Source organism: Strigops habroptila, chromosome 6 (genome assembly GCF_004027225.2).
Source record: "Strigops habroptila isolate Jane chromosome 6, bStrHab1.2.pri, whole genome shotgun sequence".
Lineage (NCBI taxonomy): Eukaryota > Metazoa > Chordata > Aves > Psittaciformes > Psittacidae > Strigops > Strigops habroptila.
The window spans coordinates 14,505,812-14,522,041 of NC_044282.2; the positions used below are offsets into that span (position 1 = coordinate 14,505,812).

Here is a 16,230-nt window from a genome sequence, read left to right on the forward strand (position 1 = left end):
GCCGAGGGAGGAGGAGGAGGAGGAGGAGGAGGAGGAGGGCTCCCGGGGCGGGGCGGCTGCGTCGGGAAGCGGCTTCCAGAGCCTGAGCAGCTCAGTTTCAAATGGGCGCCCGTGCGAGGTGAGCTGTACCCCACTGTCCTCCTGCCACTACCGTGTCTCCTGGACCCGAAGTTTCCACCATCTGTGAGGTTTTCCACACTTCGCCAGAGTGGAGTCATTCCCCTTTGCTCAGTCCTCGTTTGCCAGGTTGGACAAGGCACATCATCCCGTCCTCGTGCCCCTTTTCATCCTAGCAGTCCGTCTCTGCACCTGCGCCGCTCTCCCTTCGTGTGCGCTCGTCTTACACACGCACCATTGCAGATTGCGTCTTGCCAGGCCCTTGCTCAGTGAAAGAAAGGGAAATATTTCGCGTTGTGCATGGCTAAGTTGTATTTAGCCTAATGCTTTCTGGTTGTCTTGTCAGACACACGCACACAAATACACTCCTGTTTGATTTCTATCTGACAAGGATTTCTGGCATGATGTGTTGGACATGGCACTCCAGAATCCTCAGTCTCGTGCTGTTTCTTGTAATGTAATTCTCCCTTGCTTTCCTTCTGTATGCTATGTTTCTGACTTTGTACCAAAAGTGTTTTCCTATGCACTGTGTCAAAGTCATTAATGAAAATGTTAAATAAAAACCCAACGGACTCACTGTACATTTTCTTCCAGCCTCTACTTAACCTCCATAAGATAAACATAAATGTCAGTGTAGCACTGTATCAAGTGTTTAACAACATCCAGATATGTGTGATTTAATGCATTTCTCCTTTTCCTAGAAAAATCACTGATCTTAAACATATCGAGTAAGTTTAGCAGGATTTTTCTCTGGGAAGCCAGCATTAGGCTTCATCTCATTTTATGTTAAGCTTCATATTTTAAGTTATTCTTTCTTAGAGCTCGTTTTAGAATATTGCATACTGCTGTGGTAAGAACAGCTTATAAATTTGGATTGGTTCTAAATACAGAAAAAGATGCTGTGGCATGTCACCATCTTGTCAGGCGAATGGCAAAGGCTTGAATTTTGACTGCAGGGGAGCAGATGTTGGTGTATTGCAAGTGTTAATTATCAGATATTTTAAAACAATAGTTTGCTTACTGTGGGCTGCAGTGTTTAAGCGGTTTTAGTAATACGTGTTGTCTTTTAATAGTTCTTAACTACTGGTTTCTATTTATTAAATCGTTATATTTGGCACCAGGTCTTCCTGCCTTTAGATAAAATTCTTATTGTTTTAAAAAAGTTCTAAATAAAGCAGAATAAACTTTCAATCACAAATATCTATTTAAAAATTGTCATAACTGGCAGTGCTCCTGTAAGTTACACTAACACCATCATTCTCTTTTTATAGATGGGAGGAGGTTAAATGCCCTAGCTAAAACTACGGAAAGCCCTTACAAGAACATAAATGTGGGCCAGATAAGCCTGTGTAAATCATGGACAGGCATGAACTGCCGATGAAAGAGCCAGTACATTTGTTTGCCTTTATACCAGTAATAAGTGTCATGTAATATTCAGGTTCATCTCAATCTCCTAGTTACCATGGGTCAGGGCGTGCAGCTGGATGATGAGAAATTTTTGGTGCATTAGTGCCAAATGTATTTTAAAAGAGACTACCTCACTGTCAGGCTAAACTTGTCATGGGCATTAGTGGTTTGCTGGTGCCTTCCATATCCTGGCAAGACTATCTCAACAACTTATCTCTTAAAGAGACTGTACTTGGAGTCTGCCAGGGAGATTGAACTGCTTGGTGAGATAAATATGGAAATGCATATTTTGAGGATTCAGGTTTTGGGTTTTTTGAGGCCTCGACTAACAATCCTGTCAGTACTTGAACAGGTTCATATGTGTGTGTTGCCAGAGGCAAGTACCCACGTGGCACTTAGGGCAGTTTAAGTCAGCGATGACCAAATGGTAAATTTAAAATAAATTTATGTAGATCTTGCCTGAGATCTACATATGTAATATGTATGCACTAGTTTCAGTGGGTTCACTTGCAATTTAAGCATGTTAATACATATTTTGGACTCTGTAGTTTGCAAATTTTTGTTGTTGAAGTTCATGGATTAGATACTTGGGCTATTTTAGCAAATAGCCATTATTGCAGTTAAGCTACATTACGGGAAATCAGAGAAAGTTCACTGTTACACATAATGAACGAATTCTGGCTTTCTACTTTGTCTCATTTTTCCATTTTGGTTTGATTTTTATCTTCATGCTTGGAATTCCTTCTCAGTCCTTTTGCAGAAGGCAATCACCCTTTCTCCATGCCCTCGTGAACACTTACCTTCTCAGTGAGGCCCTGGCACTAGTCTAAATTTAAGGTTAGATGTGTTGTAAAAACACAGAGTAGGATAGAGTCTTTGTTTAAGTTCTTGAGTTTTATCTGTCTGTTTAGACTGTGCCTCTGGTTAAAAACCTTTTGTATTATGTAATGAAACCTACACAGAATTTAGTATTTAAAAAATGCTAATAGATCATATGTGTGCATGTATACACACACACACTATATATATAGTCTGTGTATCTGTACCATTTGCTGAATTGACTGCCTCAGGAGAAGGGTGTTGTAGGTGTCTAGGCTTATTTTAAACTGGAAATGTAACTAAAATTGATGATGTGACAAAAGGTGATTGCCTAATCAGAAGAGACTTCTCAATAAAATGTTACCATGTGAAGTAACTAAATGTTACGATACAGTGCTGTAAGATGCAGAGGAATGCAGAAGGCGGCTTGTAAGAGACTAGCGTTGTGTTTCTGGCTCTGGTCACGGTTACAAAACGTAAATCAGCCCCAGGACAAAGGTAATTTGCTGATAGTATTACAGAGGCTGATTTCCATTTCCCTGTGGCTGCATTGCTGAGCCTCTTCAGTTAGGAATTTGCAAGCCAACCAGCTCGTAGGTGTTACAAAAAAAGAAAAAAAACACCTGCTGGATTCCTTTGCATCTGTGCCTTTGTCTTTTCAGAAAGCTCCTTACAGCTTATGTAAGGAAATCCTAGCAACGCTATTAGACAAAGCAATCAGAGCAGTAGGGTAAAGTCAGGCATGCTTTATTTCTACAGGGCTTATTCTGTTTACTATGTCTAATCTAAGACTGTGGAGTGAGATGCAGTACAGTAGGAGGGAGGGAAGGAAGAAGTTGAGTGAAGGAGACCTTTCTCTGGGATGGAGACTTGGGCACAGGTGATCCTCCAGCAGTTTGCTGGCCTTCTGCTTTATTTTTAGCAGCTGGCATCAGATGCCAGCATAGAAGGAGATTAAAGAAGGGGTCAGATGTTTCCTGAGTTCTGTGCTCAGGAGTCTGAAGGCTTCACGCCAGTGTAGGTGTCACAGACCCATTTATTATACAAGGCGGTTAGTCTGGCCAGGTGTTTGTTGCCTGGCCTCTGCTTCCACACCTCTCCCATTTCATTTCTACAGACACTCAGAGCGAGGTCTGTCATGGTAGGAGCAGGGAAAGTTGAAAAGCAACTCTACAACTACTTGAAAGGATGTTGTAGTGAGGTGAGGGTCGGTCTCTTCTCCCAAGTAATGAGTGATAGGACAAGAGGTAACGGCCTCAAGCTGCACCAGGGGAGGTTTAGATTGGATATTAGGAAAAATTTCTTCACTGAAAGGGTGGCCAGGTGTTGGAACAGGCTTCCCAGGGAATTGGCAGAATCACCATCCCTGGAAGTGTTCAAAAAGTGTTGATGAGGCCCTCAGTGACATGGCTTAGTGGTGCACTTGGCAGTCCTGGGGTAACAGTTGGACTTGATGATCTTAAAGGTCTTTTGCAACCTAGCTGATGGTATGATTCTATGTGAAAGCATCTTCCCACACATTGCATCGCAGCTGTGAAAGGGGAATTGAGCTGGGAAGGACTGGTGAATCGGTGGTAAAGAAGAGGCAGGAAAGGGTGGGTGCATCCCATGAGGTTGCATGGATTGATGTATGTCCAGTTTGCTTTAGTATTCCCTGACCTGATCCTCTTCCACCAAAGGTATCTCTTCCTTGCTCCGGACTACTCCTGGCCTCTAGGGCCTGGAAGTCCTGAAGGCTGGTCTTACTGAGGCAAAGAAGGCAATAAGTACCTCAGCCTTTTCCACGTCTTTTGTCACCAGGGCCACTGCCCCATTCAGCCCTGGGCTCACATTTTCCCTAGCCTTTCTTCTGTCACTTATGTACTTAGAGAAGCACTTCTTGTTGTCTCTGACATCCCTCATGGGTTTCAGTTCCCTCTATGCTCAGACAATGTCTCTGTAGTTGTCACAGGTTACCTATCCTTGATTCCACCTTCTCTATGCTTCCTTTTTGTGTTTTGATTTTGGCTAGGAGCTCCTTGTTCATCCACGCAGGCCTCCTGGCATTTTTTGCTTGACTTCCTACTATTTGGATGGACAGCTCCTGGGCTTGGAGGAGGTGATCCTTGAATATTAACCAGGTTTTCTGGGCCCCCTCTTCTCTCAAGGGTGTTATCCACCAGTAGTCCTTGAAGAGGCTTATTTTGTTTTGTCTTTTCCTCAGGGAAAGGTATACCTGCCAGTGTCCTGTCCTGAAGCATATAAGGGCAAGAGCAGTAGGAAAATCCTGAGGGAACTTGGTGCTATATTCGCATGTGGGAGAAATGCACCTTTGTGTCTATGAGCGAGGGGGCAGGAGAGTGGTGTAGCAGAGCTGAGAACTGCTGCAGTGTCCTGCATGGAGTCCTAAAACTGGGATCCCTCCCAGTAAAACTTGGCAGGTGACAATCTTCTGATGCAGGTGGTAACAAGTAGGGAGTAAATTATGTTACTTGTTATCCAGCTGGATCAGAAGGGGATGTCTATCTATAGAATTGACTTGATAATTTATGAAATGTTAATGTTTTGAATCTTTTACATGACTTCAGATTATTTGGCATCAGTTATTTGAGATACCAAGATGTAAATTCTTATTCCTGGTGGGCTGAATGCCCTTGACTTCAAAGGTTACTGGGAATACTCATTATTTTTCAGGGCCAAGCTCTTATTTAATCTCAGCTGGCCTGTCTGTATTTGTTTAAAATATGTTTAAAACAAACTGATATAAAAGGCACTTGGATTTTTTTTTTTAATACAATTATGTAAAAGCAGAAGGTTATTTCTGTTTCATATTTATTTACTGATTTTGATCAATGCTCCCAGGGCTTACTTTTTATTAAAGTGAAATATTTTTGTTGAATTGTGTTTTGTTTTCCTTGTACATTAACACAGCTTTCCTTGTTAGTGAAGTACTGTTCAAAGCACTTTTTTTTTTTTTTTTAACCTCAGGAGCTGCCAAAGTGGTTTGCAGTGCAGGAAATAAAAAATATTTATTAGTCAATCTGCATCAGAAACATCAGAGTCTTAATTCAGTAAGTGTTTATTGAGGTGTAACTTGGCAGCAGTTTGGAATTCCTCGTAGTTTAGTGCTTTTGTAGGTATGCCCGCTGACCTATGGGAAGTGTTTCTCCCCAGTATAAAAAGTAAAAATCACATTGCTCAAGCCTGAGGGCAAACACTATGAACTTGTTTTTCTTACTGTGATATTACTACGAGGTGTTAGAATGTTCCTTTTTCAATCTTAGTTCGTACCGTGTGGGTAAAATAATAAATGCATTCTACATCTTCAAAGAACAGGACAGATCTGACAAAAGTGAGGTAGGAAATAGTGAAGAGTAGTTGGACAAATAAGTCCAGTTGTACAACAGGAGGATGCACTGACTCGATTATCTGTGTGCGCATCTCTATAAGTACTAAAATCTATTGCTCCATAAACACCAAAGCCCCAAAATCCAGAATAGGAGAGTAAGAATAGTCTAAATTGGGATAAGGAGATACTGGGCATGCTAGACATTTGAGAAAAGGAGGTATAAATCATGCAGGGAAGGTAAAAACCTGTTGCAATGCTAAAGGATGTTAAATCAGAGTTAAAATATATCTTTAAAAATGAGTAACATACAACTTACATGAATTCTAAATGAGATGAGACTAAAATTCTTGGTGCTATAAATTTTAGGCTTCTTGGAGTGACTGGTGAAGGAACCTACAGGGTAGAAACTAACTCTGGATTTGATTCTTGATCACCATTGTGTGTGATCCACTTCAAACTGTTTTTATGGAAGAGCCGTTCTGAAATAGTGATCTTAATATCACTGGCAGTTGATGCTTTTGCACCAAAGTAAAGATCTGTTTGCATTACAGAGTGCTGTGGACTGTGGCTCTTAAAAGAAACTAGGCTGCCAAGGAATAAGAAGTTGTTCTTATGGATTGATTAATGGTGGGAAACAAAGGGTAGGATGAAATGGTCTGTCTTCAAAATGGAGATCATTAGTTGATTTCCATGGAAATTTGTAGCCTTAAACATACTCCTAATTAATTTGTTTAAAAAAACCAAAAAAAGCGATGGAAGTGAGGTACTGAAATTGGATGATAACACTGTGATTTTGGGGTTGTAAAAATGAAAGACTATTGTGATGATTCATGGAATCACAGAATCATAGAATGGTTTGGGTTGGAAGGGACCTTAAAGCTCATCTAGTTCTAACCCCCCTGCCACGGGCAGGGACACCTTCCACTGGACCGGGTTGCTCAAAGCCCTGTCCAACCTAGCCTCGAACACTGCCAGGGATGGGGCAGCCAGTTTCTCTGGGAAACCTGTGCCAGCGCCTCACCACCCTCACAGTAAAGAATTTCTTCCTAAATATCTAATCTAAATCTACCCTCTATCAGTTTAAGGTCATTCCTATGATTAGCACATGAATGATTGGATGGTAAAATGGCAGGTGAATTGCAACCATTCTCTGGCTAAAGAACTCCTGAGCCCAAGATTACTGAAGGCTGAAATTCACCAGGTGAAATACCTTTGTGTGCTAGTCCTGCTGGTTCTTCTGCTCTTTTCCAGGCATTCACTACAGGCTGATATAGGTGACAAGGGTACTGGCTAGGTGGATCTTTGATCTAGCTCGGTTTGTGGCTGGTTTGGGCTCTTAAATTAGGTTCAGAATGACAAACCAAACAGGTAATAAACCTGCTAGATTCCTTTCCGAAGTTTGTAAAGGCAGAAATTCACATTAACTCAATGGGAGACTGGACAAGTACTTGAAGGAGGGATACACTGGGAATAATAAAATGGGCAAATCATACCAGGCTGAGGACATCAACTGAGCCGACAACAGTTGGGAGTACACCGTGTATACTTGCATTCTTCAGCAGGTGGCCACTGCTGTGGACAGCATATAAGCTAGCTACACCCAAAAGATTTAGGGTTCATACAAGGGTATTCTGATTAGTAGCTTCATTTTTCATTCCAGCTTTTTAACTCAACTATCTTTTGTACAGAAGCAGAGGAATATAACACAGTAGGTAAATCACAGCAGATGAGAGCTGGAAATCCCTGTGAAGATCCCATTGACAGTTAATGTACATTTGGTATGCTTACAATTACTGCTTTTACTTGTGAAGACAACAGTTCCTGAAAAAGGCTGTTACTGAGCTCTTTAGGAATTCTATGTAGGAAGACTGTGAAAAGTGCTGTTGTGAATGACTTTTAAGCCTTTAAAGCTATTGGAAAAGTAATTTTGAGGAGTTGTGTTGGCTTGGTCTGATGCAAAACCAGTGCAGTCACACCATCTTATGTCTGTTTTCAAGAGGAAGGGAGGGTAACGAATGGGAAGAAGGACCTGAATCTATAGCATAGCACATTTACCATTTTCCCTGCTTGAGGAATACTGTTCAGAAATGACAAACAAAAAAATGGGAAGAAGGAAATTGACATGGTTGACCACATTCTTTTACTAGGCCTTACCTTCCTGATTCACCTCATATCTTGAGAGATGATGTGTTTGGAAAGCAAAGCAACCAGTGCAATATGATAATCCTTCCCTTGACAGTTGGCTCTTTTAAAGTGTTTTGCATGTATGGTTGTTTTAAGAGGAGAGTAATGCTTTAGATGCAACAACAGAAATGACATATTAGATGGCAATGTAGAAGCATTCTATAGAGTATCAATTTCCTGATACAGGACAAGAGGTAAATTTTTGCATGTATTTTCAATAATAATGAAAAAAAAAAAAATAATACAAGCTAACGGATCAGTTCAGTGTTTTTAAGTGGGTTCATAGACGTGCTTATGTGCCACACTATTGTGGCTACGTTGACACAAACTCACACTACCATAGCCTGTAAGATCTTCTTGTTTCATTTCCAATACGGTTCATATTATGTAATTAAAGGGCAATTATTTGGAGAACCAATTCTTAAAAATAGCTTTTGTTACAGCGCACAATGCCCAGGGTGATTTGAGGGTATATCTATGTGGATGGGTGTGGACAGGGACAAGTTCACTCTGCATGTGCCCTGAACCAGGCAGCTGTGAGCCAGCTGTGGCTATGTAGCTGCAATTTGTGTGTTCCTGAGCATGAGTTAATAAGTCTGTCTGCGAGGCAGGATATATTAGCTTGGGCTCAGAGCTGTGCTAATGTGGCCACATGATTTCTGGAAAGAAGCTGGTGTTATGTCCAGCTGGCTGAGAGCGTGAATAGAGCAAAGGCATGACTGTCTGTGTAAGCTAGTCAGAAATGCAGGTCAGGAGATTAGGTCTGAGAAAATTTCTCTGTATCTGTGCAACTGCTGTCAATGAGATTTTTGCCTTTATTTAAAAAAAAAAAAAAAAAAAAAAGAAAAAGTGAATACTGATGATTACCTCATTTAGTTTGCAGTAAGCTCATGCTATTTAAAAAAACCCCAAAGATCTATTAGCCTTAAGGCCTAAAGACATCACCATCTTTTATTACGTATATTTGCAGGGAAGCATAGCTGGTTTTTCACCGCAAGCAATTGAGAGAGGGAGATACAAATGTCAGCTCTGGAGAGAGTTATTAGCTGTCTGCAAATGCCTCAACAGTACTTCCTGCTGATTTGGGGGTTCAGTTGTGGGGTTTTTTTGGTGGGGGAAGGGAGGCTTGTTTGGTTGGGTTTTTGGGGTTTGGTTTTTTTTTTTTTCTTTCTTTCTTTCTTCTTTCCTGTAGAGATCTGCTTTGAGAAGAATTTATACCTTCTCTTGTGGATTTCTGATTGGTGAAACTTGACTTGAGCCACTCTGTACAAGTCTGCAATTAAAAAGGAGAATATTGAATTCTGTTGGCCTTGGCCTTTTTCGCTCTCTTTATTGGCCCTCTTGGAGATTCTGAAGGCACGTTATTGACACTTAGGCTCATCTTCTACAGTCAGCAGCCACACACATGTATTATAACCTCTACACACAATTAATTCAGGACTTTCTTTTCCTGTTTCTGTTCTTACAGGCATGTGTTGTATTTGTACTAGGTCCCCAGTGAGTGAACTTCCAATACCTTCTTTTGTTACTAACTTTGTAACTTTTTATTGTAGCTCTTGCATTCTGAGTAGCTTATACTGAATAAAATATTAATTGAATGGTGACTGTTGCTAAAGAACATTCATCTGAGCATGTGTTACATGAGGGTTTTTTAAAAAAGATTGCCATTAACTGCTGCTTTATCTGCCAGGGCCTTCACACTGTAACTGAGCAACAGAATTATAGGAGATGAGAAAAGGTGCCTATAAGTTTATACTGTCATATCTGTATTTTGAGCTGGTATTTTTGCTTTATCCTCCTCAAGTTTTTTGAAAGATACTATGGTAAAACTCAAGACGTTCTGTCTTTCAGTAATAGTTACATAATATGGTACACTTCCACTGTGCATGAAAGCATGCCCAGTCATTTGGAAGCAGAAAAGTTTTTCCCATTGTAGAAGCTACTGAGTAGCACCTTAGACTTCCTTTCCCTTAGATTCAGTGTGTTAAAACACATAATAATGTGTAACTGGCACCACCTCAGTTTCTTTAAGCTCATTCAGCCATCACTGTTTTGGAAACCAGAAACAGCAAGGCGAAGCATTACAAATACCCTTCTGTCATCTTCATTTTGGAAGAAAACCAAGTGGAAAGATTCTGCTGGAAAGACCAGCTTTAGACTGGGCAAGGGACTGCGCATTTGGCAGAGAGCTACAGAAGGGCCAGATCTGGCACTGCTAGCAAGAACAGTGCTCACTGCCAACACCTCTCCTTCACTTCAGCTTCTCTAATCAGCTCAGAATTAGCAGGCAACAGCCCTGAATTTGTGCCTAGAAACAACAATTTTCTCTCTTGCCTTCTATACTATTCCATTAACTCTTCCTCCCATATTAGCAGATACACACAGCAGCCAGCAGTAAATGATTCATTTAGTTGGCTTTGCTGTTTCTCTGGAATTCCCCAACTGCATCCTTTTATTCAGGAAGTGTTATCAAGAATTTTAGAAACTACAAAACTAATCCTAGTACAGCACTGAAACAAGAGATACTATGATGAGTATTTTCACTGCTGGAGACAGCAAAAAACTTAAAAAAAGATTCAACCTCTACATCTCTAGGCTGGCGACTTTAATAAATACCATTTTGGTTACTCAGAAGAGGGTGAGTAGTTCAGATGTCTTGACCTAATTTAGGAAACGTATTTATGCTTATGTAGTCTTAAGATTGCCTTATCAAAAGAATCCTCGCTATATTGGGGCATCAGGGTAATTACTAATGAAAGATCATTTCATTCAGCCTCTGCCTATTGCCAACTTTTCTAACATTCTAGTTGCCACTGGTGCTTCTGTCAAGTGACTATCCTTATTTCCATACTAACTGGTTTGCAAGATCATGAAAAGAGTAAGGACTTCTGTCCCTGCAGGCAGTCCCACTGACTCACTAGAAGTCCAAGTTTCAAGATGAAGACTTATTCCTATTTCATCCTTAAGTAGTTTAAATAGACAATTGTCTGTCTTCCTGGGTGGTTTCAGGTGATGTCAGATTTAATTGTATTCTGTGATGCCTATCGGTACAGTAAAATCCTGATTGTCTCTTTTGGATTGTATGGCAACTTGTACTTATGCTTTGTGTTGTGTTGTTCCTTGGGAGCTTGGCTGCACTCAGAGCATTCTTTAAGGGGGAGACTTAATGATATTTGTATTCTCATCAGCATACAAGCAACCGTTCCTCACATTCCTATAGGGTCCCTGTGGTGGTGGAAGGAATGATGCACCATTTGCAAAAAGGCCTAACTTAAACCTTCCCATTCCATCCCAGGATGCATGAAAATACATCATCTTTCTGCAGAATTATAGATGTCTTTTAGGAAATTGTATGGTTCCTGGCATAACAGAAACTGTACATCACGCTGTCTCAGAGCTCAGACTTTTGTTTAAGGGCAATTTGGTTAGATTTGCAGATAGAATGGTTAAAATAATTCAAAGTGCCTTCAGTCTTGAACAATCTTGAAAATTAAGGATTAAAAAAAAAACCATAAAAAAACCCAACTAAACTTGAGGAACTGTTACAAAAATGGTATACTAGAATTGTTTCTATTTTGTGTTTATCATTTGCATATTTATATATATGTACAGATGTATATTTCATATCTATACTACATATTACAGGTGGAATACAGAGATTGTATTAATTTGAGTCACTAGTACATAAAAGAAAAAAAAAAAAAGACTATTTTGAGACATTCAGTATGGACTGTAACCATCTATTTTTTGTGATTGAATTCTCCTTTTTCCCAAATCTTCTGAATTCCCCAGGATTTGTATACAATACCACATCGTGGATTTACCTTCCTCAGAACTTTCACTCTTTTTCAATTAGCACTTAACCTAGTAGTTTTATCAATATGCTTTTAAGATTCACATTCTGAGCCCTTCTGTGACTGTCTCTCTGTTCCTCTCATGAGGGTGGTGAAGCACTGGAATGGGTTGCCCAGGGAGGTTATGGATGCTCCATCCCTGGCAGTGTTCAAGGCCAGGATGGACAGAGCCTTGGGCCACATGGTTTAGTGCGAGGTGTCCCTGGAACTAGATGATCTTAAGGTCCTTTCCAACCCTTACTATTCTATGATTCTATGTCAGTTCTAACAAACACATGTGCACATAAATACACACAGAATCATACCAAGCAGTACCCTCCACTTACTTACACCCTTCTAATTTCTGAACAGATTCATGTACGTGTTTATTTTAGGCAATGACATATTTGGAGACCTCTTGACCTGGACAAGCAGTGGTTGTAATTATAGATAGGTTTCAACACATTTTAACCAAATATATGATGACGTGCTTTGCTTAAAAATAATCCTAGCATGTTTCTCTACCATATAAAGAAGTCTATTTATGTTATATAAGATGAAGTGCTCTCCTGCCTTTGCTTGGTTGAGATCTGTAAGATCAGGAAACAAATGTAATCTATATATCACCTTTTACATTAAATTCCTATCATCAAGCTTTAATACTGTAAGAAACTGAGAAGTAGCTCAATGATGTAGCATTGTCCAAATTTAGTAAGAATAGCTAGGATTACAATGCTTTTAAAAGGAGTTAGGACAGTTTTATGAAAGCTACTTTAAACATGTGATTTCTATGTGTCTCTGTCACATTTTCTTTACGAAAAAATAAAAGTAGATAGCTTTTTCCAGTAGCTGATTAATTTCTTACCTCCTGCTTGACAGACATAGTAACATGAGGAGCTAAAGAGAAAATAATGGGTTTGTAACTTCTTGTCTGCTGAGCCCTTCTGGGTGGTCTGCATAGTTTAAATATTTCAGGAATGAAGTATTTAAGAGATCACCATGTTAAGAGAGCAGGTAATCAGAAAACACATCTTCCTGTTATGTAGCAGCACACTAAATGGAAGAGTTGAAAGGCAAAAATATAAATTGTTCAGCTTTTCCAAGTCACACACTTAACAACAGAATACAGCTGCAAATAAACATTTTACCGGTCTTAAAACTACAATATTAAAACCAATGAATTTACAGTTATCTGCCTAGAAACAGTGAAAGCACAGCTCAACAAATTAAATACTAACATTTAAACCAATATTAATCATAGAAGAGTACAGACAAATACAGTGATGGCTGTTTGTTTGTTTGCTTTACTGTTTCCACTAGTCCTGTCAGCCTCATGCCCAGTATCCTTCCGCTGTAGGTACTGCAGCTTCAGCATTTGCACTCCAAAGCCTTTTTGTAGCTTGGTCTTGTTCTTACATATGCCAGCTTTCACTACAGCACACTGGGTAAAATATACCTTCTATAATGGGAATTAGTAATTTTCTTTGTTTTATTTTGCTGTGTCTTCCCCTTCCCCCCAGTATTGTATTTCACAACAGTTTTAAAGAGCATAAATAAATTAGGTCTTTAAATCAGCAACTCTATCAACACTTTTTAGTTTGCATCAGGTTTTTGCTCTAAATAAAATTTGAGAATTAGAAACTATAAAATGTTAGATCTTCAAATAAGAAAAAATCCCCAAACTCTGCACTATCTGAATGTGTCTGTAAAATACATGTCTGTAAGAACCCTTAAAACCCGCAGATTTGGGCTATGGAAGAAATGGTTTGGACAGAGCATCCTATACATAACCTAGCTAATAATGTGGGCTTGGACATTATGTAGCATATAAAGAATACAAATCTCAAAGTCTAACCAAATGACCATACAATGAGTACTCCTTATGATACATGCCCTGCAGGATATTCTAACAGCATTGGGAATGCTTTAGTAACTGAATAAAAACACACTCTCCCCTCTCCTTTCAGATAATGCAGCAACACTATCTTCGCTTTACAACAGCATCATGAAATAAAACCAGGAGGGAGACATCTTTAACAAAGAGAAGAGAGCGAGTTTGGAGGGGGTTACCATTAGAAAATTGCCCTCAAGGCCTTAGGCCTTCTGGGTAGTTTGAAGTTTCATCCTGAAATAGCGTGGAAAATGTATGTTACTGCTGTCTAGGCTGTTAAGCATTCTGGCTGCAAGAAACCAGAGCAGCTCAGAAGGAATCTTCTAGTTAAGTAGAGTTTGGCTTTATCTGCCTTTTTATAGCCTAAATTCTAATTTGTAAGTGGAAATCTGACCTTGCATTCGGCTAAACATTTTCTAACCCTTAAGAACTTGTGCTGTTAACGATGAGTCTAGTGAAGCTGACAGATACACAGAAAGTTCCTCTTTGAAAGAACAAATCCAAACTTACAGACTGGAGACAACTGTAAAGCTACAGTGGCTAGCTGCAGATGGAGCGGTCATAAGGTGTGTTTTAAAGAGTAACCTCTGGCAGGCACAGAGGCCAGTGCCTCTTCTGGAAGAAGCAGATGATGAAAAGGCACCATACTGGTCTAAGTTCATAAGCAAGAAAAATGGACGTGGAACATTTTGTCTTGTTTCATTACATCCATGTAATTAACTCCTATGTACACTAGTACTGCGCTCAAAAAAGAGGCTAGAGTTTAGCCCTGTAATTGCAACTAACAACTTTTCAATCCTATGCTGGTTTTCTTGTCTTCCTACAGTTTTGTTAGTGCAGCATTTGTAACAGCTTAAAACAAGTACCAAATCCTTACTTTTGCAAATAAATAAGACAATGAAATTTAACAGATGGGAATTAGACCAGTGGAGTCAGAACTCCATGCCTACTTTGCAAACTCAAACCAGAACTTTGCACCTTTCTAACACACGGGCATGTATCAACATCTGCAGTTAGAAAGCAGCAATCCTATAGTGATCTATTTGCACAATAATTTCCTTTAAACTGTGAAATAAGAATACAACTGCATTATTGAATACAAAAAATATTCTCGGAAAGATGAGCTGTAACAGGCAATTACGTTAACAGCTATGTAGTCTGCATAACTCACTTAGCTGTGTCAGTGCCTCAGTAGTTGGGAGCTGGACTTGATGATCCTCATGGGTCCCTTCCAACTTGAGATACTCTATTCTAGGATTCAATAGATAGTTAAGTGACCAAATAGATTTAGTAGTAATGCTATCAGTTGGTTCACTCTCAAAGTCAAAAAGCTATGTTTACTTTTAGGGAAGTTTGTTTTAAAATTCCCCTTCATTTCTGACACATGGTTGCTAAGGATCATCTTACTCAAAACACACCATTACTTTTGACAGCAAAGTGAAATGCGAAATATGTTTATAAGGACTGTAGGACTGAGTTATAATTCTGCTATGGAACATGCTCCCCTGTAAGTCATCCCATTGAGCTCCCTGGGATTGAATTTACAAGAGCAATTACTCATTACAGTTCACTACTCAGTGTCCTATTATCCCTTCCACTTCAGTCAACAGCAGTGTAAGCCATGAGTTAAATGAGCGCATGATTTCACAGAGAGTACTCTGAGATAAAGACTCAAAAATTCAACTGTTTAAAAAGGGTTTAGGGTGGGGTTTTTTCAGTTTTAATATTCAGGAGTGTGTTTCTTTAGAAGAGAGAACAGGATTTGGCTTCATGAAACTTAGACATAGGCATCTGCAAGTTCTGATCATGGAATGAACTAATATTTAATGATTTATTATTCATTTGGAAGGCGTAAGTATCACAGCATTTTGTATCTCCACATGCTCGTTCTCAAGAGTGTAGGAAACTGAACAGTTAATTGACAGCAGTATTCTTCTGATGTTTTGATACTTTTTCCAGTTTCTGGAATTCAAATGTATTTCAGAGTCTGCTGTGTCTTGTTTTTATAAGACCTGTTTTATAAACAAGCTACCAGCAGCTCAGACAACTTGCAGTTTTTAACTGGCCTAAATTTAATTTCTAAACTGGATCACCAAGAGCAAGCACTGTATCCACTGTGAAAGCTTTACTTCCAGCACAAAGCAAACCATTTAAGAAGTTGTAACAGGGGATGGCTGCTTTCATAACTCACCTTTAAAACAGGCCCATTCTGGCCAGTGAGGCCTTCAAAAGAAGGCCCAGCGCTCTTCCACAGTGTGCTTGATAAGCTTTGGCTTCTGCTCAAGCGGATGCAGATCAGGCAGTAAAGGTGTGTGTGTATGTCTGCAGGTGGGGGGTTGTCTGTCATGCACATGCCTTACAATTTTGCATCAATCTTCTCACTACCCTAGGAAAAAGATTATCTTAACTAACCCATGGTGCTGCTTATGAACTTATAGTAACAGATGTGCCACCAACTACATATTTACACAAAATATACTTAACAGGTGGTACTTGACTCCATTACACTGCACATGACAGTTAATTGAGCAAAATGGGTTGTGTGGGAAGATTTTGAAAAATCAAATGGATTTCTAATTTAGTCTTTGAGGTCAAATACTTTGCACATCATAAATCAGTGATTTATTTTTTTTCTAAATATATTAATCTTA

The 16,230-nt window shown here is 39.6% G+C and overlaps 1 long non-coding RNA gene across 1 annotated transcript; it reads left to right on the top strand.

The window, feature by feature from the left end:
- The first annotated feature begins 49 nt into the window (after positions 1-49).
- LOC115609312 lies at positions 50-3,342 on the top strand. The gene is made up of 2 exons (XR_003991808.1): positions 50-246; positions 1,389-3,342. It is a non-coding gene; the product is annotated as an uncharacterized LOC115609312 (long non-coding RNA).
- The last annotated feature ends 12,888 nt before the right edge of the window (positions 3,343-16,230 follow it).